This window comes from Protopterus annectens, chromosome 1.part2 (assembly GCF_019279795.1).
Source record: "Protopterus annectens isolate FY-2018-M chromosome 1.part2, PAN1.0, whole genome shotgun sequence".
Lineage (NCBI taxonomy): Eukaryota > Metazoa > Chordata > Ceratodontiformes > Protopteridae > Protopterus > Protopterus annectens.
This window is the reverse complement of record NC_056727.1, coordinates 663,025,105-663,050,399: the sequence shown is the minus strand read 5'-3', so window position 1 is coordinate 663,050,399 and position 25,295 is coordinate 663,025,105.

Here is a 25,295-nt window from a genome sequence, read left to right as displayed (position 1 = left end):
ACTCAACTAGGTCAAGAGCTACATCAGCTGGACTTTCAAGATGGCTGCAGATTGCATAACGGCTTAATTCTGTCTTTCCCAGTCTGAAAACAGAAACTTAGCAGAGAAAGCCAGTGGACATAAACTCCAGGGTAAATTTCAGTAGCTGACTAGTAAGTGCACTGTCTAGATGCCAGGAAAAGAAATATAAAGGACCTGAAGGAAAATCAGCTACAAAAGCTGAGGAAAAACACAGACTGGGAAAAGTACTGCAGTTGTTCAGAAAGAAGCAGTGCAAGTTCCAGACATGATTTCTAGTAACCTAGAGAAGAGTATAAAGCAGCTGCACACAGACCTGGTTAAAATAAAAACAAGCACTGATGGAGTATATCAACACAAACAATAAAAAGCTGGAAAAAATAGAAGAAGCTTTGAACAAATATTCAGATAAGGTGGTGTCAGACCTGGAAAACTTAGAGGCTAGCTGAATATGAGACTGCACAAGAAAAGATGTTTCAATAATAATAAAATTAGAGGACAGAGCACTTAGGGAAAAGCTGAGACTTTCTGCTGTACCAGAGAAGCTGGAAGGAATGCACTGTACTAATTTTATGAAAGTATGTATAAGCGACTGGACTGGTATACCACAACAGGAATTGTTAATTGAAAGGGTATATCATCTGTATGCTCCAAAGTTGGCTATGAGGAAACAACCTAGACCTTTAATAGTAAACATGCAATATTAACCAGCAGAACAAGTTGATTCTGACAAAACTATGGAGAAGGACAAAATACTAAAAGTGGGAGACAGCAAAATTTTTGTGGAGAATGACTACTTATTGCACACCAGGTAGCAGAGGAATAGATTGATTCCATTATATAGGGAATGCCGATAAGCAGGCATGAGATTCAAACTGCTGTACCCAGCTATCCTCAAAATATTTTTCCCTGGAGGAGCAAAAACATTTTTTGATGAAGTGCATACTAAGGAAGAAATATAAAAGTTGTCCAACAAAAGGTGAGCTGTGAAACAGGAGATTCTGTTTATTATTCTTCTGGTAATAAAGACCACAGTGAAAATGTGCCAGTGCAATTTTTTCCCGGTGTTTCAAGAGAAAATGATTGAAAGAGGGGAAAAAAACACAGAAGTTGACTAGAAGAATCGAGAATGCACTGGAGATGAAGAAGAGACAAGGCTTAGGAAGATTGAGATGAACAGGAATAGAACAAAAGAATCTAGAAATATTGGACTTGTTTGGACTTTGTTAAACCTGTAGGGGACTCTAAAGCATAAGCCCTACTTCATGTCATTAATGTTCAGAAAAATACTCAGGAGAGGGAAAGAGAAGGGAGAGAGTTAACTGTAAGTTAAAAAAAATCTTAATAATATTACTTAAGTGGTGCATGATTTTCTCTGCATGTTATAAAGTAAATTGTTCTTCAGTTTTTTTAAGTGTAATGGAAATACTAATGTAAATAGGTGTTCCTGATTATTCTTTTTGTTTCTTTCTCTCTTCTCTCTTTCTCCTTGTTTAGTTTTAAGAAATGTAGGCACTGCAATGTAAAACAAGGAGGAGCTGATTAAAACAGCATGACAAATACTCTTTCTGCTGAATAGCTAAATATATGTACATCAACTGTATTACAAGCTGAGATAAGTACAAAATTGCAGTGTTAAAAGATAGTACTTCATTTTATTTTTCTGTTTATTTGTTTCATTGAATATTGTGTTAAAGATAACACTGCGTTTTATTTTTCTGTTTATTTGCTTCACTGAATATTGTGATCTCTGTCTCTCTGCAGTAAGCGGGGGTTATTGTTCTAACTTCATTGATATTCGGTGTTGAACTCTTAGCCTAGAGGGTTTCTTTGTGCTTATAAGTCTTAGTCACTTAGCTGTGAATGTATTTCTTCTGAATAGCTGAACATTTGAGCTGTTTGGTCTTAACCGAGTACAGTGAGATCATATTTTGATTTCAAACACTCTTACCAGTCCTATTTGTTCAGCTCTATCCCAGCTCTATCCCAGTCTAGTGTCATTAGCTCATTCTACCTAATATAGAGAGAACATTTGAGTAGGCCAACCCACTTAGGCCCTTAACATTGAATTATCTTCTGTTTCTCCTTTTTTCCCTTTCCACTTTACTTTGTGTTCTGACTGAGTGTGCTTCTCAGCTCTTAAGTATATTTTTGGCACCTTTAACTGTTCAGAGTTGAATTAAACAATAATTGGATTTAGTTCAGAGTACAGTTTGAATAAATTGCTTTAATATTGCTACACACTCAAGTGTGCTAGCTTGCACTGCACTTGAGTTGTTTTTAGTGCTGTTTTAGCTGCTTTTCTGAAACAAAAAAAATAATTCTAAGCTTGTTTCCTGCCTTTCCTGTAAGTATTCTAGTCCAGATATAGATTTGCTGTATCCAGGACTGTTTGTAAACTTCTGATACCCCCAAGCCTTTCTGTGTTGGAGGGAAGCCTTCTAGCTTATCAGTGGGAGTGTTAAGCACTAGGTAGCTTATCTACCACAAGAGTGGTTTCTGGCCCAGAAATTATAATTTATTGACCATCTGAGCAGTTTTTCCATCTCTTTCAACTTTCTGGTCTAAAAACATGTGTTTGCACTTGTTTCCCACCTTTCCTGTAACTAGTCTAGTCCAGATGCAGTTTTGCTGCATCCAGGACTGTTTGTAAGATTCTGAGCTCCCCAAGCCTCTCTGTGTTGGAGAGAAGCCTTCTACCTTGCCAGTGGGAGTGGTAAGCACTATGTAGCCTATCTACCACAAGAGAAGCAGTTTCTGGCCCAGAAATTGTAGTTTATTGGCCATTTGAGCACTTTTTTCCATCTTCTTCAACTTTCTGGTTTAAAAGCCTGCATTTGCACTTGTTTCCCACCTTTCCTATAATTAGTCCAGTCCAGATACAGATTTGCTGTATCCAGACTATTTGTAAGCTTCTGGAGCCACCCAGGCCTCTCTGTGTTGGAGGGGGAAGCCTTCTAGCTTGTCAGTGGGAGTGGTAAGCACCAGGTAGCCTATCTACCATGAGAGGAGCAGTTTTTGTCCCAGAAATTGTAGTTTATTGGCCGTTTGGGCAGTTTTTTCCATCTCCTTCAACTTTCTGTTCTAAAAGCCCACATTTGCACTTTTCCCCTTGCCTGCAACTAGTCTAGTCCAGCTACAGATTTGCTGTATCCAGGACTGTTTGTAAGCTTCTGAGAGTTGCCAAAGTCTGCTCTTCAATGTTTCCCTTAGATCTGCTAGGTCTCTCCTCTCCTGCACTTTTACTAGCTTTTTAGTCTAGCACTTTACCATACCAGACGTCTTGTAGCAATTATTGTAACACACAAACATGCTACCAGCACTAAACATTCTACAAGGAAACAGCTCCAGTACTTATTATTAATGCCCACCCCTCCAAGCATGTCTAAAGGTCAGTTCCCTGTGCTTTCTCCTATTAACCTGGTGAACTTGGGATTCCTGAGACAATGTAGCAACTACCTCATGTACACCGACAACCCTCTCCTCTTACCTCCCAACATTCAGACTTGCAAGAGATGCACTTATATATACAAATTGGAAGCCAAGCACTTTCCAGCCAAGATCGGAATAGCTGGTCAAGAGGAGAAGGTCAACATTTGCGCCACACCACGTGGAATACATAGCCCTCCAGAACACACACCAGCACTGCCTTCACATAAAAATACAAACCACATACCTACCTTCATGGAGGCTCTCAATAAAAATCTGCCCAAACAGCAGAGACCTCCAAAGCAGAAATGCACTCGACCACCACAACACCACAACACAAATCATGAGGCACATAACTCTCCTAAACAGTGTGCCACTCAACCAAAACCACTAAGGCAAAACAGCATGCCCAGCACACTAGTAATAGGTGACTCGATAGTGAGGCACACTGATGTCACACTCACTAGGTTGAATAAGGAGAATGTAACAGTCAGCTGCCTGTCAGGTGCCAGGATCCACCACATAACACACTCACTCAGGTCCCTCAACAACAGATACAAATATGACTCTGTCATTGTTCATGTGGGTGTGATTGACCTTGATGTACCTCCCTGGACTACATGAAAACAGACATGGAGGAGCTCTCAGATTATGTAGCCCAGGCAGGTGTGACCCTAGCCCTGAGCAGTAACCTACAATCACCTAGAACGATCCCACAGTACAAGCAGAAAATGATAGATTTCAACAATTGGCTAAGTTTCTGGTGTCATTCTAAGGGGATCCAGTATCTGTCTACCTGGGACAACATGATTGACGGACCTTGATTCTTTGCTAGAGATGGCCTGCATCTGTCACCTATGGGATTCCGAATACTGGCCAAGGCTCTTGCCACCCCTATAGTGCCTTTTTTAGGTGATGTTCCAAAGACCAAATTACCACCGTAACAGCTACAAACAACTGCAATCTGAGGGTCACGCTGCTTAACACTAGAAGTCTAAATCTCAAAATGCACTCACTTGAAGCACTCCTTAAAATGGAGAACATTGACATTTGTGCTGTAACAGAGACCTGGTTCAAGGTGAAAGCACCACTGCACTACCAGGCTATAACTCCTTCCACACCTTTTGGCCCCAGAACTTGGACCGAAGCTCCAAAGGCAGTGGTGTTTCCATATTCATAAAGGATGCAAACACCTCCAGACTGGTAGCCCAACATAACACATCAGAGATACTTCAGGTGCAGCTAACATTGGATAAGACAGCGATTCAGATCGTAGCCTGTTATAGGTCCACAACCATGTCCCAAGACACTGCACGTTCCTAAGCACCCTGGATAATATTTGGGTCCAACCTAATACTCTCATACTGGGTGACTTCAACTACCCCTCCATTAACTGTGAAAACTACTCATGTACCAATACACTTGCCCAACGATTCCTGGAATTCATTAATTATAGTGCCCTGGACTAGCTTGTTCTTACCCCCAATAGAGGTAGCAACATCCTTGACCTGGTCATTACTAACATGGGCGACTGTTGCTCTACACCAGTAGTCAACTCTTCCCAGGTTAGATCCGATCACAAACTAATCACCTTGGAAATCCACATCCCTCCCAGCCCCCCACCCCCGCAAAGGTAACCACCATGAAAAGCTACTCCAAAGCTAACTTTGAGCTCCTAAGAACAGAGGTGGCTAACTTGATAGCACCCATGCACATGGAGAATAGTTGCACGACCACCGAATCATACACCAATGCACTGTACGAACACGTACACAAATGCATGGATCTTACCATACCCAATAGAACCAAGATACTCCCTTCCAAAAAAGGAAGCCAATCTGGTGGTTCCTGCCATAAACAAACTCTGCAACAGAAGGAGGAAACTGATACGGAATAAGATGAAGTCCCAAGACGGGAAAAACTCCCTTATCAGCCTCAACAAAAAATTGAGATCCCTCATCAAATCCTCTAAAGCTAACTATAAAAACAGAATTGCAGTAGATAGTAAAAACAACCACAAGGCCTTCTATAGTTATGTAAAGAACCTCCATGGCAATATCCAGATTTGCTCTGAGCTACTGCACAATGGTACCTCCTATACCGAGCCAACAGATATTGCCAATATACTGGCCGACAGATTCAGTGCCAACTTTACCCCATCCCCACAAAGGACCAATCACAATACCAGTAGATTTCCAGGTACCCAGTATTACTGCTGTGCAGGTTAAAACAGCACTGTCCAAGGCCAGGAAATACAGCTTCTATGAGACCTGTCAATATCCCTGGCTGTGTTCTGCATGAACTACAGAGTGAAGTGGCAGCTCACCTGTGTGCCCTTTTCAATCACAGCCTCACCTCAAGCTTTGTCCCTACCGAATGGCGCACTGCTATAGTCATCCCTCTCCACAAAGGAGGAGCAACTACAGACCCTGGGAACTATTGCCCCATTAGCCTGACAAGTCTGATATGCAAAGCTATAGAACACATCATCATGGACCTAATAAACAAGGATATAGGAAATCTTCAAACTCTGGATCCCACACAGTTTGGGTTTGTGAAGGGTAGATCATGCCTGCTCAACTTGGTTGACTTCTTTGAGGCAGTCACCAGAGCTGTGGATGAAGGCAATGTGGTTCTTACAGCTTACCTTGATCTGGCCAAGGCCTTTGATACCATTCCCCACTCAGGAATCATAGAAAAACTCACTAAGCTAGGCATCAACCCCTATATCACTAGGTGGGTTGCAAATTGGCTCACAAATAGAACCCACAGTGTGAAAGTAGCTGACTTCAAGTCAAACTGCCGACCAGTCACGAGTGGAGTTCCACAGGGACTGGTCCTGGGTCCCCTCCTGTTTGGCATCTACTTCTCAGAAGTCCAGGCCAGCACGAAGGTACTCTGGCTGACAAAGTTCACAGAAAATTGCAAGTTGGGAGCCATTATTAAATCCCCAAGTGATGCTGACATCCTACAGAAAGGCCTCACTGAGACCAACAACTGGTGTCTGAATCATGGCCTTAAGCTCAGTGCTAAAAGTGTGTCATCATTCCCTTTGGGAAAAACCCAGTTCCCATGAACTACCACATTGATGGTAGTCCACTGAACCCAGAAGGTGTTATAAGAGATCTGGGAATACAGGTTGACATCAACCTCTCTTTTGACCACCATACTACTATTGTGGTCAGAGCGTCCTTCTGTGTGACACATAGAAAGACTTTCTGGCCACAGTAGCAGTGTGGTGAGAAAGTCCTTCTATGTGGCACATCTCATTACTAAGGGTTTTGCATCCAGGAAGAAAGAGGTCACTGTTTCCCTCTTCTCTTCCCTCATTAGACCAATCATTGAGTACAGTGCCCCATTTGGCATGCACCTCACTAGACACCTGCAACAACTGGAGAGGCCACAAAAGTACCTCACAAAGAGGATCCTAGGCCTTAAACACTTGCCTATATGGACAGACTCAAAAAACTCCAACTATTTTCTGTCTCATATTGCCTACTTAGAAGCGATCTCTGCTTGACTTAGGTTCATAGGTAGGTACTAGGCTATTTGCCTGAGGGCATTTATAAACCTAGCTAGAGTGTGTTGGCTTTCGCCACCCCATTGATTAATTAACTGATCCTCTATCAAGCAGAGCCAATGAAGTGATCCTAGGGGTTTATTTTCTGTTACCCATCCACTCGTCAAGGTTTCTCTTGAAGAGTGTTAGTGAGGGGCTGTGCCTAATGTAGTTTGGAATTTTGTTCCAAAGCATGGGGAGTCTCTGTGACAGGAATCTATCCCTCCAGCATGTTCTATTTATTACTGCGGTGAGGTTTAGCTCACTAGAGCGTGTGGCTCGCAGTGACTTGGATTTCTTTAGATGGAGCATGTCCATCAATTCTGAATTGGACATGGCTTTGTAAGTCAGGCAGAGATCACCTCTGAGTAAGCGATATGCCACTGAGTACAGCCAGAGTTTTTTCAGTTGGGCTGCATAGGACATATGTTTGAGGCCAGTAATCCCCTTGGTGAGGTACGTTTGTGGTCTCTCCAGCTGTTGGAAGTGTCTTGTGAGGTACATCCCAAATGGGCCATTGTACTCTATGATGGGTTTGATGAGTGACAAGTAGGGGGGCACTATAACCTCTTTATTTCTAGATGCAAACCCTTTAGTAATTAGATGGGCCACATAGAAGGATTTCCTAACTACTTTGACAATATGATTGCCAAAGGAAAGATTACTATCTACCTGGGTCCCCAGATCTCTTATTACCTCTTCTGTATTAAGGGGGCTGACACCTATGTGGTAGTTCATGGGTGTTTTGTTTTTCCCAAATGGGATGAATATGCATTTTTTGCCATTTAGCTTGAGGCCATGACTTTGACACTAGGTGTTCATCTCAGTAAGGCCCTTTTGGAGGATGTCCGTGTCAGCCGGAGAGTCAGTTATGGCTCCTAGTTTGCAGTTATCAGCGAACTTGGTTAGCCATAGTCCTCCTGTGTTTGCCTGTACTTCTGAGAAGTATATGCCAAACAGTAGGGGTCCCAGGACCGAGACTTGTGGGATACTACTTGTGACTGGTTTAGAGTCGGACCTGGAGCCCACTATTCTTACCGTGTGAGTTCTGTCTGTAAGCCAGTTGGCAACCCATCTCGTGACGTAGGGGTTTATGTTCAGGCTGGTGAGTTGTTTTGTAATACCCAAGTGGGGAATGGTGTCGAAAGCCTTGGAGAAGTCAAGGTAGTCTGTGTGAACAACCTTTCCCTCATCTATGGCCTTGGTGACTGTCTCGAAGAAGTCAACCATGTTTAGTAGGCATGATCTGCACTTAACAAAGCCGAACTGGGTAGGGTCAAGTGTTTGGAGGTTCCCAATGTCTTTGGTAATGAGTTCCATGATGATGCACTCCATAGCCTTGCGGACCAGGCTAGTCAGGCTTATGGACCGATAGTTACCAGGGTCAGTTGTGGCCCTTCCTTTGTGGAGTGGAATAACCATTGCTGTGCACCATTCTATGGGCACGTAGCCTGTGGAGAGGCTGAGGTTGAACAGCATGTTTAGGTGGGGGGTTATTTCGTTCTGTAGTTTGTGCAAGATGCAGCCTGGGACACCATCTGGCCCCATTGACAATGTGGTTTTGGCTTTTGAAAGGGCTATTTTCACCTGTGTGTCTGTGATTTCTGGGACACTACACTTTTCCAGTATTGTTGTGGGCCCTTTTGGGGGTGAGAGGGGGTGAAGTTTGCACTGAATCTATCTGCCAGGATGCTGGCAATATCAGTAGGTTCAGTATATTTTGTGCTATTTTGCACTAGTTCAGTGCATATCTGTGAGTTGCCACTTAGATTCTTAACATAGCTAAAGAAGGTTTTGTGGTTATCTTTTGAATCCTTGGCTATTTTTCTTTCAAAGTTAGCCTTGGATGATTTTATGAGGGACCTTAGTTTCTTACTGATACTGATCAGGGATGTCTTTCCTTCTTGGGGTTTGCTTTTTTTCTGAACTAGTTTCCTCCTTCTATTGTATAGCCTGTTTATGGCAGGTGTCCACCAGACTGGTTTCCTTCTCTTAGAGGAGTGAGTTTTGGTTTTGCTAGGGATGGCATGATCCATACATCCTTGTAGGTGCTCATAGAGTGCATTTGTAAAGGTTTCTGTATCTTGGGCAGCGTTATCCTTTAGAGTGGGGGCTGTGAAACTTGCCGCCTCTGTCTTAAATAAGGTAAAGTTTGCTTTAGAAAAGATTTTACTGTAGTTTCCTTAGTTGGGGGTGGTGGTGGGGTGTGGACATCCAGAGTGATTAGTTTATGGTCTGATCTAACCAGTGATGGGTTGACCTCCGGTGTGGAGCACCTGTCGCCCATGTTTGTGATTATCAGGTCCAATATGTTTTCACCTCTGGTAGGGGAGTTTACCAGCTGATCCAGGGCATTTGAGTTGATGAATTCCAGGAAGTGCTGGGCCTGGAAATTTGTACTTGAGTAGTTTTCCAAGTTAATGGTAGGGTAATTTAAATCACCCAATATCAGGGTGTTCGGTAGGACCTTCATGTTTTCCATTGTCTCTAGAAAGGTGGAGTGGTGGTCCAGGGTCATAGAGGGTGATCTGTAGCAGGCCACAGTTTGCATTGCAGATTTGCCCGATGTTAGTTGCACAGGGATGATCTCAGAGGTATCATGCTGCGCCACTAACCTGGAGGTGTAGGTGTCCTTGATGAATATGGATATATCCCATCCTTTTGTGTTTTGGTCTGTGTTCTGTGGCCGAAACGTGTGGTATGAGTTGTAGCCCAGTAGTGCTGGGGTGCTGTCTGGAGTCTTGAACCAGGTTTCAGTTACTGCACAGATGTCAACGTTCTCCATACTGAGGAGTGCTTAGAGTGTGTGCATTTTGAGATTTAAACTCCTGGCGTTGAGTAGCATAACTCTCAGTTTTTTCTTAATTGTGCTATTTATGGAGGTGGGTTTGACTTTTGAGCCTTGCCTAAAAAGGCACTATGGGGGCAGCAAATGCATTGGCCAGTATTTGAAAGCCTTGGGGGTGACAGGTGCAAGCCATCTCTTGTGAAGCAACGCAGCTTGTCGAGCATGTCGTCCCAGGCTGACGGACACTGGATTCCTTTTGAATGACACCATAAGTTTAGCCAATTGTTGAAATTGATTATTTTTTCTTTATACTGAGTTATCATTCTTGGTGATTTACAAAGTCATGTCTGAACCAGCGTTGTTATAAATGCTACATCTAAAGAAATCCCAATCCCTCCACACCACATGCTCCAGAGACCTCAGCTTCATTACCACAATCAACATAATGTGCTGGAGAGACTGGTTCATAACCCAGAGACTGCCCATGCTATGGAATACACTTCCCATACATGTCAAACAGAGAACCTCACTGGCCCTCTTCAAGAGAAATCTTGATGAGTGGATGGGAAATAGAAAATTCACCCCTGGGATCACTCCAGTGGCTCTTCTCAACAGAGGCGCTGGAAGCTAAGGTCAGGTGGCATAATGCCAGGGTAATCCTATGGGCTAGGCTTGTAAAGGCTCCAGGGCCGTTACCCTATTACACACCTATGAAAAAAAATATTGTGCTTTTTCTTATACTTGCATAGTGGAATGACTGAATTAAGGCTATTAGCTTTATATAGTAACAAGTTTTGACAGAAAGCAAGTAAATGAAAAAGAATATTGAATATTATAAGGTCTTTTTTCTAGTAAACAGTATTGTATCTGGTTCTCATGTCACTATCGGACAATCTGATAAAGAGAAAAGGCTTGGAGAAAATGTCTGAGCACATTCAAGTGTTTTCCAAGCTGGGAGAGCTATAAAGATAAGCAAAACCAGACAGCACTTAATAGAATCACAGGCTTTACCAGGTGTCTTAGCATGGATAAGTTTTCTTTCTGTTTAGCTTGAGTCTGTGCGTGTGGCTAACAGTTTGAAACTTATGTTCCTGTTCAGGGGTAAAACATCAATATTTGAAGATGTACATAGTTTTCTGTGTTATTATTAAGTAGTTATTTAGGGGGTATTGGGTATGTGTATGTATTTTTATTTGAGGGTTTTCATTAAAACAAAAAGTTCTGCAAGATGTGACATAGGCTGAAATGAAGATGACAAGAAACAGTTGTATAAAAGATTAGCCTGCCAAACAGTGCATGTATGTAACACAAAAGCTGAAACTAGACACTTAACAAAAAAGCTGTTATACATAAAAGGTGGGGATAATAATCCATTAAAGATGTGATTGTTTCTATAATGTCTTTAAATGTTAATGGTCTCACAGATAAAAACAAAAAGAAAGACTAATGAACTATATTAAAAATGTAGAGTGCAAATAACTATGCTACAGGAGACACACTTAGAATTAAACATGTGAATTTGATAAAGAAGGGTTTTCAGGATGGTTATTTAGCAGAATACCAGGGGCAATGGAAGAGAGGAGTACTTATATTAATTGCAAGAGGAGCTGCAACAGTAATAGAAGAGGAAAAAAGACAGTAACGGTAGATGTGTACCACTAACAGGCTACTGGCAAGGGAGGAGGATTATACTGGCATGTGTTTATATTCCACCAAAGAGTGCTATAATAGAGCTAAAGAAAATTCTGGGAGAAATAATCAGCTTTCAGTAAGGAATATTACTTGTAGGTGGGGACTGGAATTTGATTTGCAACAGTGAAGATGTGTCTGGGGGCTCTGAAAGGGAAATATACCAAAGTAGGGTAGATTTGTAAAGAAATTTATAAAAATATTTGGAATGGAAGATGTGAATTCAGTACTAGGAATTCAGAGTGAATTTACATATTATTGTCCAAGATAAAGAAATTGGGCTAGGCTAGGCTAGACAGAATTTAAATTTCACACGAACACATGTATTTAATTGAAAGTCTTGCTACGCACCCGATATCTATTTCAGATCATGCACCAATAATAACTAAAATAAAAACACGGGGTAATGAAATGAAATAAAAATGAGATGCTGGCACTTTCCCACCTATCAGTTGAAAATAGAGGAATTTAAGGAATGGGTAGTGAAAATTATTCAGGAGCTATTAGAGAAGATAGAAACTTCTTCTGAAGATAGAACTAGGGAGTGAGATAAGATTAAAATGGAATTTAAAAATAGGGTAGAAATAAAGAAAAGGGAGATATAGTTAAGAAGTAACAAGAATTATTTAGAGGGACATAAAAATATCAAAGTATTGAAGAGTAGGTGGAGTCTTACAGAAAAAGAAGAGAAGCAACTATAGAATGGAAAACAGAAAATAAGGGACTACATTGATAATAAGCATGCGTTTCGAAAGATTGCTGTTAAGCAATTGTTTTTGATAATAACTCTAGAACACAAAAACTTTTAGCACAATAACTCAGAAAACAGAAAGTAGAAAGGGCTGTCACCAAGCTTAGGGAGCCTATTGCAAGGAAAATAACTAGGGATCCTGTAGAAGTATTAGACATTTTTTGGAAATTCTGTGAAAGTCTGTATAAAGCAGAGAAATATGAAAATCAAGAAAAGGTACAAATGGAAATGTTTATACACAAATTAAATATGCCAAGGCTAGAGGGAAAGGTGGCTCAACTACTAACAGTTAGGATAGGAGGAGATGAGATAAAAATGGTGATGTATAACCAACCTACAGGAAAGTCTCCAGGATTAGATGGCATTTCTTTAAAAGTTTGGCAGCTAGGAGGGAAAAAACTGATGAAGATTAGGAATGTTTTAACAGTATTTTGAGAGGAGGAGAAGTACCAGCATCCTGGAAGAAAGTGGTAGTAGCTGTACTACTTAAGAAGGGTAAAGATCCATCAGATCTAGCTTCATACAGGTCTACTAAAATCATGATTATAAAGTGTTTATATCTATAATGGCTAAAAGAATGGCAAAAGTGATGCCAGAATTAATAGATATGGATCAGTGTGGTTTTGTGGAGGGGAGGCAAACATGTGAAAAAACATAAACAGAACAGCGATGATCCAGAGGGAAGCAGAATGTAAGAAAATACCACTGTTGTTAGTGGGTCTTGATGCAGAGAAAGCATTTGACTGAGTAAGCTGGGATTTTATGAGGACAGCAATAGAAGTATTTGCATTCCTTGATAAAATTATAAGGTTGATTAGGAGGATATATGAAGGATTGAGGTGAAAATTAAAGTGGGTGGGGTCCTCTCTGATAATCTCTGCTTCAGCAGTGGAACCAATCAGGGGTGTCCTCTCTCCACTTTGTTATTTACATTATATTTAGAACCATTGGCAAAGAAAATGAGGGACTCAGAAATTCAAGGATATAATTGGTGTGGCAGTCAAGAAAAGCTGGCTATATTTTCAGGTGACATTATTTTATACTGAGAAAACCAGAAAGGGGCATTACACTTCAGTGGAATATATTGAGACAATTTCAAACCTTTTTGGGATACAAAATTAATGAAGCAAAAACAAAAGCAATAGCGGTAAATTATGTACTGACATGTGAATTGGTTAAGCAATAACCATATTTATGGTGACGTGATATAATTAAATATTTAGGAGTATGGATTAAAAATGATACTGGTGTGGCAGCTAAGGATATGTCAGAAGAGACTTAACAAAAGATAATACAAAAACTGAGAAAATGGAAGCTCTATTATGGGGATATTGATAGTAAGATACAAGCAGTTAAAATGTTGTTAGTCCCTTTAGTCTTATACACTGGTTAGGCATATTTTATCAAGCAGAGGAAAAGTCGTAGATAACAATTAATAAAGAACTGAAGTATTTTATCTGGGAGAGGAAGATGGCAAGAGTGAAGTGGGATAAGCTTATTCTTCCAATAGAACAGGGCAGATTGAGATTACTCGAGTTGAAGGGGTATTTCAAAGCAACACAATTAAGGCTCCTATACACAACACAAGCAGAAAACTATAATTTAAAGTAGAAAGAGATGATGATGAAATGGGGGGGGGGCTGAATTAACAGGGAGAGACTGGGATTTTGGAAGAAGACCTTTAAGGAGAACAACAGTAATCATGCAGAATATTATATTCATTAAGTAGCATAAGGTCTTCTAAGAACAAAGCTAGCAGAAGATTCTGCAGATAGGGATGACTGCAATTAGAGATACAGACAGTAGGTAAGAGGGGTGGGAAATTATTGGAGAAAACTGGCAAAGGAACCGAGGTACTGGGAGCAAATAACTAGAGAGGGAAAGGTAATAGAATGGGAAGATACGAAGAACTTATTTGGACTGGAGGCTAAAGATTGCATTCCATATCAAGGATTGATATCAGAGTATAGGCAAAGAGAAAGAAATAGGGGTGGTCCTAAGCAAAAGACCAGCACTGGTAGAGTTTTTAGTAGAATCTAAAACAGAAGTTGCCATTAAGAAAGGAATAATTAGTACAACATATAAAATTTTGCATGATGACCATTACAAGGTTGAGGAGTGGTGATTCATCACTGTGACATAGCAGAAAAAGTCTGAGGCTTCAAGAGCAGAATAAGTTTCTTTTTTACATTTATTTCATTGAATTGCACTTTTTAATGCTTATAGTTGTGCTATACAGCTAATCTACTACATTTTGCACTGTTATAAAGCTTTTTTGTTACTTTTTCACTGCAGTTTTGTACTGTTTTATACTGTTTTAACTGTATTTTCATTGCTAGATAGGGTTTCATTACTGTAATTGCATTTTTATTGAATTAACTGTAAACTGCTTTTTCATACTGAGAGTTGTATTTTCTGTTTGTGAGTGCTCTGTCTGTGCTTTTCTGTGCATTTTCTCTAAATTTTTTTTGTGTTCTGTTCAGAGAGCATAGTCTTGATAGAGGCCTGTTGTATCCAGGCCTGGTTGTTTTGCTTGTTAAGTTTCCTGTGTTTCTGGCAGCTATCTTTTGCTGGTATTGGCTTGTCTTCTCTGTTATCGAGAGTAACTGGGCTGCCTGACCTTCTCTAACATGAGTGATTGGTTGAAAGAAAAGGAGCTAGCAGGACTGGGTAGTAATTCAAGCTTCTAGATTCTTCCATCTTTTCTGGTACTTAAACCCTGTGTCTGCAGGGCCTGTGCTTGTTTTTACCATGCTGAGGAGTGGTGATTCATCACTGTGACATAGCAGAAATTCCCTGAGGCTCCAAGAGCAAAGCAAGTTTTTTTTTACATTTATTTCATTTAATTGCACTTCTTAACACTTATAATTGTGCTATCCAGCTAATCTACTACATTTTGTACTGTTATAAAGCTTTTTTACAGTTTCACTACATTTTTGTACTATTTTATACTGTTTTAACTGTATTTTCATTGCTAGATAGTGTTTCATTACTGCAACTGCATTTTTATTGAATTAACTGTAAACTGCTTTTTCATACTGAGAGTTGTATTTTCTGTTTGTGAGTGCTCTGTCTGTGCTTTTCTGTGCATTTTCTGTGAGGTTTCTGTGTTCTAGTCAGGTATAATAGTCTGGATAGAAGCCTGCTGTATCCAGGCCTGGTTGTTTTGCTTGTTAAGTTTCCTGTGTTTCTGGCAGCAATCTTATGCTGCTGGTATTGTCTTGTCTTCTCTGTTAGTGAGAGTAAACAGGCTGCCTGACCTTCTCTAGCATGAGTGATTGGTTGAAAGAAAAGGGGCTAGAAGGACTGGGTAGTAATTCGAGATTTTAGATTCTTCCATCTTTTCTTGTATTTAAACCCTGTGTCTGCAGGGTCTGTGCTTGTTTTTATCAGGCTGAAGAGTAGTGATTCATCACTGTGACATAGCAGAAATTCCCTGAGGCTCCAAGAGAAAAATAAGTTTTTTTTTTTTTTACATTTATTTCTGTGAATTGCACTTCTTAACACTTATAGTTGTGCTATACAGCTACTCTACTGCATTTTGCACTGTTATAAAGCTTTTTTACAGTTTCACTGTATTTTTGTACTGTTTTATACTGTTTTAACTGTGTTTTCATTGCTAGATAGTGTTTCATTACTGTAATTCCATTTTTATTGAATTACTTAACTGTAAACTGCTTTTTCATACTGAGAGTTGTATTTTCTGTTTGTGAGTACTCTATATGTGCTTTTCTGTGCATTTTTGTGAGGTTTCTGTGTTCTAGTCAGGTAGCATAGTCTGGCTAGAAATATGTTGTATCTAGGCCTGGTTGTTTTGCTTGTTGAGTTTCCTGTGTTTCTGGCAGCCATCTTATGTTGATAGGGACTGTCTTCTCTTCTAGTGAGTAACAGGGATGCCTGACCTTCTCTAGCAAGAGTGATTGGGGCCACCAGTATTGGTTAGTAATTCTAACGTCTAGATTCTTCCATCTTTTCTGGTATCTAAACCCTGTGTTTGCAGGGTGTTGCACTTGTTTGCGTATCGGGTACTGCTGCTGCGCTGTTTTAATCCCTTGTGAGGTATCTCAGTTGCATTTTTTCCCTTACCAGCACTCCTGTGTAACTGATGCCCTCCCTTGCAACTACTGTGTTGTTTTTATCCAGCTCTACTCATACCTATAGGAAGTCTATTCTGATAGTACCCACTGTACCATCCTTAACCTCTCTCCCACAGATTCTTACAACAATGGATGGACAATTTTCTGTGGTTTCTCCAGCTAGCCTGGTTGATGTGGGCATCCTGAGACAGTGTAACAACTGCCTCATGTGTACAGACAACCCTCTTCTTCTACCACCTAGGAACACAATATGTGAGAGATGCAATTACATTAAGAACATGGAATCCTTGCTGTCTCAATCACAAGCCAGTACATCTGGCACTGAGAAAGTTGTCTGCACAAACACCACAAACTCCACACCTGTAACACCACCCACACCTGTACAGTACAGTCCTACATATGTGGAGGTTTTCAACAAAAACATACCTAAACAAAAGAGACCTCTGAGGCAAACACACACACGCACATCACAATCCACTGCACCAAGCACCACATATATTACACATGCCTGTGTCTCACAGCCTCTAAGGCCTAGCCACAAACCCAGCATACTAGTCATTGGAGACGCTATTGTGAGACACACAGATGTGCCCCTCACCAGGCTAGACAAGGGGAAAGTCATGGTGAGTTGCTTGTCAGGTGCTCGAATCCACCATATCACTCACACACTCGTCTCTCAACAACAGTGACTGTTATGACTCTGTCATAGTCCATGCTGGTGTGAATGACTTGAGATGTACCTCTCCGAACTATATGAAGAGAGACATGATTGAGCTCCCTGAATATGTGTCCCAGGCAGGTATATCTCTAGCCTTAAGCAGCATCCTACCATCATCCAGAATGATGCCTCAGTTCAAACAGAAAATGATTGACTTTAACAATTGGCTTAGTTTCTGGTGTCATTCCAAAGGGATCCAGTACCTGACATCCTGGGAGGACATGATTGACAGACCACGATGCTTTGCCAGAGATGGCCTTCATCTGTCTCCCCAGGGCTTCAGGCTTCCAGCAAAGGTTCTTGCCTTCCCCATAGTGCCTTTTTTAGGCAAAGTTATGAGGAAAAAATTACCAATGTGAAAAATTCTTCTAAATGAAATTTAAAGGTCATGCTGCTAAATGCTAGGAGTCTTAACATGAAACTGCACTCATTGCAAGCATTCCTTCCCTCAAAGATGCTGACATTTGTGCAGTCACTGAAACCTGGTTCAAAGTTTCCAGAGATCACCCCAGCATTACCAGGTTACTTGTCCTACCATACTTTCAGACCCCAAATGGAGGGCTACAAAGCCAAAGGAGGTGGAGTTTCAATATTTATCAAAGACATACACACCTCCAGGCTGGTCAAACACTATGACGCATAGGAGACACTCCAGGTGCAGTTAACTGTTGACAAAACACCTATTCAAATAATAGCTAGCTACAGACCCCTAGCCATGACTCAGGAGACTCACTCCTCCTATCTGGACTTAGTTTAATCTATCAAGATTCAACCCTCCACCCTGATCCTGGGTGACTTTAACTACTCAACCATAAAGTGAAAGACCTATTCTAGCTCAAACACGAATGCCCAGAGATTCCTCGACTTTGTCAATGCCAATGCAATGGATCAGCTGGTCGACACCCACACAAGAGGTAAAAATATCCTGGACCTGGTACTAACCAACATGAGTAGCCACTGTAGCACCCCTACAGTGTCATCCTCCTTGGTAAGATCTGACTATAAAGCATTCACTTTCAAAGTTACCATCTACCCTGAACCCCCCCCTTGCCAGGGTCAAAACAAATGCTGTAATGACAAGCACATAGATGGACCCTACAGCTGGAACCCAGTGGACTTTCTTTTAAGAAAGTTAACATTTAAAATTTTTCTGAATTGATTTTTTATTTTTGTAGGATACCGCGATGCTGATATGAATGATCATAGATTACACTCATTTTAGTTGGAGTCAGTTACATTTGTAAACTGGAGGTTGGCATAATGGTTAAGTTGTTTACTTTGCAGGTGCAGGGTTTGATTCTCACATGGGGTAATTGGTTAGGCTTAAAATGACCCTTGAGGGCAATTAGCCTGGTACTAACCTATGAAAATGTGAACCTATGAACAAAAAAACTTTTCCAAAGTTGTCTACAGTCTCTTGATAGCAGGTATAAGCAGCTTCACAACCACTGTCCCTTTAGTTGGAACAAGCACTAATCTCCAAGCCTACACCAAAAAACTGTATGAACACCTATATAGCTGCATGGACTCAGCAATATCTGACAGGACCAAATCATCTTCCTCAAGGAAGAGTAAATCTGTCTGATGGACAGCAGCAATAAACAGACTCTATAATAAAGGGAAAAAATTGCTGTCCAGGACCAAGAAGGAGCAGGTGCCAGGTTGGAAGCAATCTCTCCTTTGTCTGAACAAGCAAATAAGATCACTGGTGAAATACTCTAAGGCTAACTTTGAGTCGAAATTGGCCACATCCATTAAGGACAATCACAAGGCCTTCTTTGCATGCATCTGCAATCTCAAAGGTAACTCCCAAATCTGCTCTGAATTGATGGTCAAGAATACCATGTACACAAACACTACAGATATATCCACCCTGCTGGCAGAGAAGTTCAGTGAAACCTTCACCCCCCAGACCCCCCATAAGTAAACCAGGACGTCACCAGCATCGGTCCCCCTCCCTTCATCACCAGGGAGCAGGTCATTAATGCCCTCTCAAAGGCAAAAAAATACAGCCTCCATGGGACCTGACAGCATCCCTGGTTGTGTCCTACATGAACTCAGGCAAGAGCTATCAGCACCACTAGGCACCCTATTCAACCAAAACCTGTGCACCAGCTTCATACCAACAGAATGGAGGACAACCACTGTCATCACTCTACACAAAGGTGGAGCGTCTACTGACCCTGGCAATTATAGGCCCATCAGCCTAATTAGCCTGATCTGCAAGGCCATGGAACGCATTATAATGGACCTTATAAACAAGGGCATTGGCAACCTTCAAACACTTGATCCCACACAGTTTCTTTTTTGTCAGAGGGAGAGCATGCCTGTTAAACTTGGTTGCCTTCTTTGAAACAGTCATGAAAGGCATGGATGAGGGGAAGACAGTACACACCACCTACCTTGATAGCCAAAGCCTTCAACACTATTCCCCAATTGGGCATAATAGATAAACTCTCCCAACTAGGCATCAACCCATATGTTACCAGATGGGTAGCTAACTGGCTCACTGATCAAACCCACTCAGTCAAAATAGGAGAAGTCACCTCTAGTAGTACAACCATAACAAGCGGAGTACCCCAAGGATCGGTCTTTGGGCATCTACTATTTGGGATATACTTTTCTGAGGAGCAAGCCAAAATGAGTGGTCTGTGGCTGAGCAAGTCTGCAGATGACTGCAAGTTGGGCACTGTCATAAATTCCCCTAATGATGTAAACATCCTCCAAGAGGGCCTTACCCATACTAATGACTGGTGCCAGAGGCATGGCCTCAAACTGAAGGCCAAGAAATGCATCATTATCCCCGTTGGGGAAAATGGCGTCTCCACCAATTATCACATTAATAATGATATACTAAGAACACAATCGGTCGTGAGGGACTTGGGCACCCAGGTTGATAGCAACTTGACTTTTGACCAGCACGTTGCCTCCATGGTATGGAAGGCTTTCTACATGGCCCACCTCATAAGTAAGGGTATTTCATCCAGGAACAAGGAGGTCATAACATCCCTGTACTCCTCCTTTATCAGACCCGTTATTGAGTACAATCCCCCCTTCAGCATGTACCTTGCCAAGCACGTGCAGCAGTTGGAGAGACCACAGCGGTTCCTGACTGGGAAAATCCAGGGTCTCAAACACCTATCCTATACAGATAGGCTAAAATCCCTGTCCCTCTACTCAGTCTCATACAGACTGCTCAGAGGTGACCTGTGGCTGGCATACAAGGCCGTCTCAGACTCAGCATTGATGAAGTTGTTGCATATTCTTAAGTCAAACTCCACTCACGCAACCCACATGCAATGCCTCAACTTCATCTGTGACATTAATAGAACTTGTTGGCTGGATAGATTTGTGTCCCAGTGACTCCCCATCTGTGGAATAGATTCCCTCTCCATGTCAAGCAGAGTACCTCACTAGCTCTCTTTAAGAGGAACCTGGATGACTGGATGGGAAACAGAAAAGATTTCCATGGGATCCCACCTGTCTCCCTGCTGGAAAGAGAAAACAGGTGCTGACTTTGTGGGAACATGGGTGAAATTATTGGCTAGGCTTATAAGGGCCTTCGGGCCAATAGCCTAGTATCGTCCTATGAGCCTATAACTATAAGAATTAATCAGAGGAGGCTAGGAAGGACTGGGAAGAGAGATTAGATAAGCAATTCACAAAGAAACAATGGGGGGGATATATGCATGCCTCCCAAATATGCAAAAAAATCTTGAAGATCTTGGATCTTTGCTGGAAGTGCTTACATAAGTATTTTTATACCTCAAGCAGACTTCAGAGAATTTTTCCTTAGGTAGACAGCAAATGTTGGCTGCATTATGGGGCAGAAAGAGGTAACTGGGAAAATATTTCACTGAATGTAATGAGGTGGTAGACTTTAAAGATTCACTGCAGACTGCTCTGTTGGAGATGCTAGGTGAGCAAGTTGGAGTGACTAGGGAAATGATTTTTTGAGCTATGATACAAACTCAGAATTGCCTAGACATAGTAAGGCCTTGCTGAGTCTAATTATGATGGATGCCAAGAAAACAATTACTAGAAAATGGAACTCAAAGTCTAAACCAACTTTAGTATAAGTAGTGAAGATAGTAACAGAGTTAAAACAACTGGAACTGGGATCTTTAGAAAAGGGTAGGAGCAAATTACATAGGAAAAATGGGAATTGTGGGATCAATACATGCAGAGGAGGAACAAAGTTTAAAAAAAGGCATGGTTTGAATGACCTACCTATGAACCTATCTTACCTACCTATGAACCTATCTTCATTAGCACTCTTCAAGAAAAATCTTGATGAGTGGATGGGAAATAGGAAATACACCCCGGGGATCACTTCTGTGTCTCTGCTCGACAGTGGCACAGGAAAATAACTTTCTTGGGTGGTGTAAGCCAGGGAACCTTGTTGGCTAGGCTTACGTAGGCCCTTGGGCCGATAGCCTAATACCTACCTATGAACCTATAAGATATGTAATGGTTAACTAACAATGGCTGGATATGTTAAAAGTGATGTATAATGTTTGCAGCTACAGATGTGTCAGCACGATTTGGAATGTATAATGTTTGCAACTAAGATTGTGTTGCTATGGTTTATTGCCATTCATATAAATGTAACATGGCCTATGACATACATGATAATTTAATAAAGATTAAAAAAAAAATAGCTAAATCAGCTGCTTTATGGGCTAGAGCCTCCATTGATGTCATTTATGCACCTGCCAAATGGTCTAATGCTCATACTTTTATATTGCTCATTACAAACAGAATATCTTCTCCAGAAACAGAGCTGCATTCAGTTCTGCGGTACTCTGGACCATCCTTCTATGAGGGCCACCTAAGGTTACCATAGCTGAAGACTTTGCTCCATTCATTGAGGATTGAATGAAAATGACAACATCCAACATAAAAGTTTTGTACTCACCATAATCATGTATCTGTGTTGTCCATTTTCATTCTTCCTCAACTTCCCTCCCCTTCCCTCTGTCTATCCATGTCTTTTGGGAGAGACCTAATAGAATTAATAATAGAAACTATAGTTCCTGTTTGAGCTCCTGATCTTTCAAATCACTTTTTTGTTATATCAATGTTAAGATACCTTACTGTAATATTGTATAAATATAAGGTAACACGGTGGTCAGGGGCATTATGGGTAAGGAGGAGCTTGAGAGTCGGATCCTAGAATCTAAAGGAATTGGCTGAGTCGGATCTGAGGCTTGGATCTAAACCCATTCATTGGGGAAGAATGAAAATGGGCAACACAGATTCATAGTTATGGTGAGTTCAAAACTTTTTTTTATGTCACAGCATGATGGAACAATGAGTTCCCAAAGTAAGGAGAAACAAGTGTAATGGGAGATATCTTAAGAACTATGGACATGGGAAATAAAAGAAGATTTAATATGCTGCAATATTTATGCAAATGAGAAAGCAAAACTAATAAATGCAAAAAAAGCAGCACCAATGATATTTGAAGAGAAATACAAGCAAAGGCATCCAGATATGAAATAAGAAAACAAAGGGGAAAGTAGAAAAGAGGGTTAGTAATGGAGAAGTTAAAGAAATAGAAACTGTAGTTATGGATTATCTGGGAAGTGAAGGGTTTAAAGTAGAACATCCAACTCTAGTAACATCATAGCATGATGAAACAGTGAGTTCCCAAATTAAGTAGAAATGGGAAGGCATCTGATCGGTTACCTCATGAGGACACTTTGGAGCCTTCAGTCGAAACCCAGTACAAAAGTTCAGCTGGAGTTGCACAGCAAGAGAAGGAACAGGAAATTGTGGCAACTTTGACACACTCAATGTTCTGGAGTGAAAGGCTAGTGAGCTCCCATATGGAAGTGCAACATGGATGCAGGATGCAGCTGAAGAGAATATGTCACAGGAATATTTTCTGGAACTTTCTGTAGAATGCTTGCGGGAAACTGAGACTAAAGAATGTGCCCTCATTTTAGGGAAGAGTTGCTTGATTTAATGAAGATAGATATATTAAGATCACTGAAAGAAATAGATTACAGAAAGTCAATAAGACACAAAATGTTAGAAACCTGATAAAACAAATAGAGTAATTAAGATTAGTAACAGAAATTTATGTGATATAACAGAAGTAAATAAGATGTATTACTGTGCAGCTAAATTACTAAAAGATAAAATCTTACCACAAAAATGCAGGGCAATGAGGGAAAGAAAGAAATCAAATGCCATCATGGAAGTATCAAATAGAGAAAGCTATAAAGCAATTAAGACAAGAAGTGTCACTGTTAGAAGAGATAAGAAGAGAGAACAAATCAACAAAATAATTAAAAAGATAGACACGAGAAAAGCAGTGTGCAATATTAGAACAGACTAGGATCTATCATCCACTATTGCAAATAATAAAGATATCAGCACAGGCAGAAAAACTTAGAAGATATGCAGATAAATATAAAGGAAAAGTACAAAATAAACAATTCATTGACAACTTAAAAAGTTTTATAGAGAATTGGGAAATTAAGCAAAAAGAACAGATACACCACAAAAGAAATGAAGAAATTGACACATTTTAAAGCAATATCTATGAAGACCCTGTGGAACATAACAAAGATGCTGAATGGATAGAAGAAGTGAAAAAAGTAGTAAGAAGTTCAAATGTTCAGGATATGAAATGGGATGAAGTAATGGCTGGAGAAACTGAAACAAAATAAAGAAAAGCTCCTAATGGAAAACCCCAGGCCCAGATGCATTACCTAACTTTTGATAAAAGTATTAACATCTTTAAGTGAAGATTTACCCCTGAGTAAGAACTACTTAAATGCACACCCCCGAACATACACCAACCTGGTTAACAATAGGAAAAATGATACTACTCCTTAAAAGTGAAACCTGCAAGCAATCCTTAAAACTGTAGACCAACAACTTGCCTTCTGAGGATTTATAAACTATATAAGAAATTGATACTGAAAGAGTTTATAGTCATTTAGAAGAAAACTCAGTCATGGCAATAGAACAAAAGGGTACCAAAAGAAAGTCATATGGAGAATTGTGAAAAGGGGAAGAATCTAAGTATCTCAGGGATAGATTACAAAAAAAGCATTTCACAGCATCCCATGGGTAAAGGAATGCTTACAGATGTATAAGATACAACCTACATCGATCAGATACATAACAGTGACCATGAAACAGTGGCAAACCACTTTACAGCTAAGCTGTGATAAAGGACAAATTATAGTCCCAGAGATAAAAATCCAAAGGGGGGATATTCCAGGGCGGCTCTTTGTCACTGCTGCTCTTTTGTCTTGCCATTAACCCATTAAGCTGTCTACTTAACAGATTAGGTCATGGTTACTGTGTGGCTGCCAGACAGCAACATGGATAATTTAAAACTGAATATTTCATCAGATGAGGAACTGAAAGCACAACTGGAATTGCTCAAAACCTTCTCAGATGATATAAGAATATTATTTGGTCTTGGCAAATGTGAAAAAGCAACATTTAAAGCTGGAAAGCTGCAACACCAAGAAAATATCAGCCTGCGACAGAAATGTGATATAAAGGAACTTGAGCAGGATGGAGTGTATAAATATTTGGGCAATGAAGGATCGACAATAAAACATGAATAATGTGAAAACATAAGAAACATTTTAAAACACTAAAATTAATACTGAAAATAGCCTTGACATCTAGGAACAAGTTCAAGCTATAAACCAGTTTGCTATTCCTGTTTTAACTTACAGTTTGTGGTGATTGACTGGCCACAAAAAGTATTGGATCAATTTGACAAGAAAACAAGAAAAATGTTTCATGCTTATCAAATGGTATATAAAAAATGATTGTTTACCAATGTTATATATTCCTCATTCTGAAGGAAGTATGGGCCTCCTCAAAACTGATTTTATGTATAGATCTGCAATCATAGGACTGCATACATATCTGCTGACCTAACCAGATCCAAACATAGTGAATGTTTTGAAATATGAACCAAATGACCATGACCAAATCCTCTAAGATATATATATATATATATATATATATATATATATATATATATATATATATATATATATATATATATATATATATATATATATATACGGCCAAAAAATGTATTGGCCTAAACCTACACAGCTACTCCCCATCCCTATCCTTGAACCAGCTTCCCCTAGCCATCAGAGAAATAAGTAATACAGTAACTTTCAAAAAACCCTCAAGAAACACTTCTATAGCACCTGGACACGTCTCTGTAAAAACCCTCCATGAACTTTTTCCTTTCA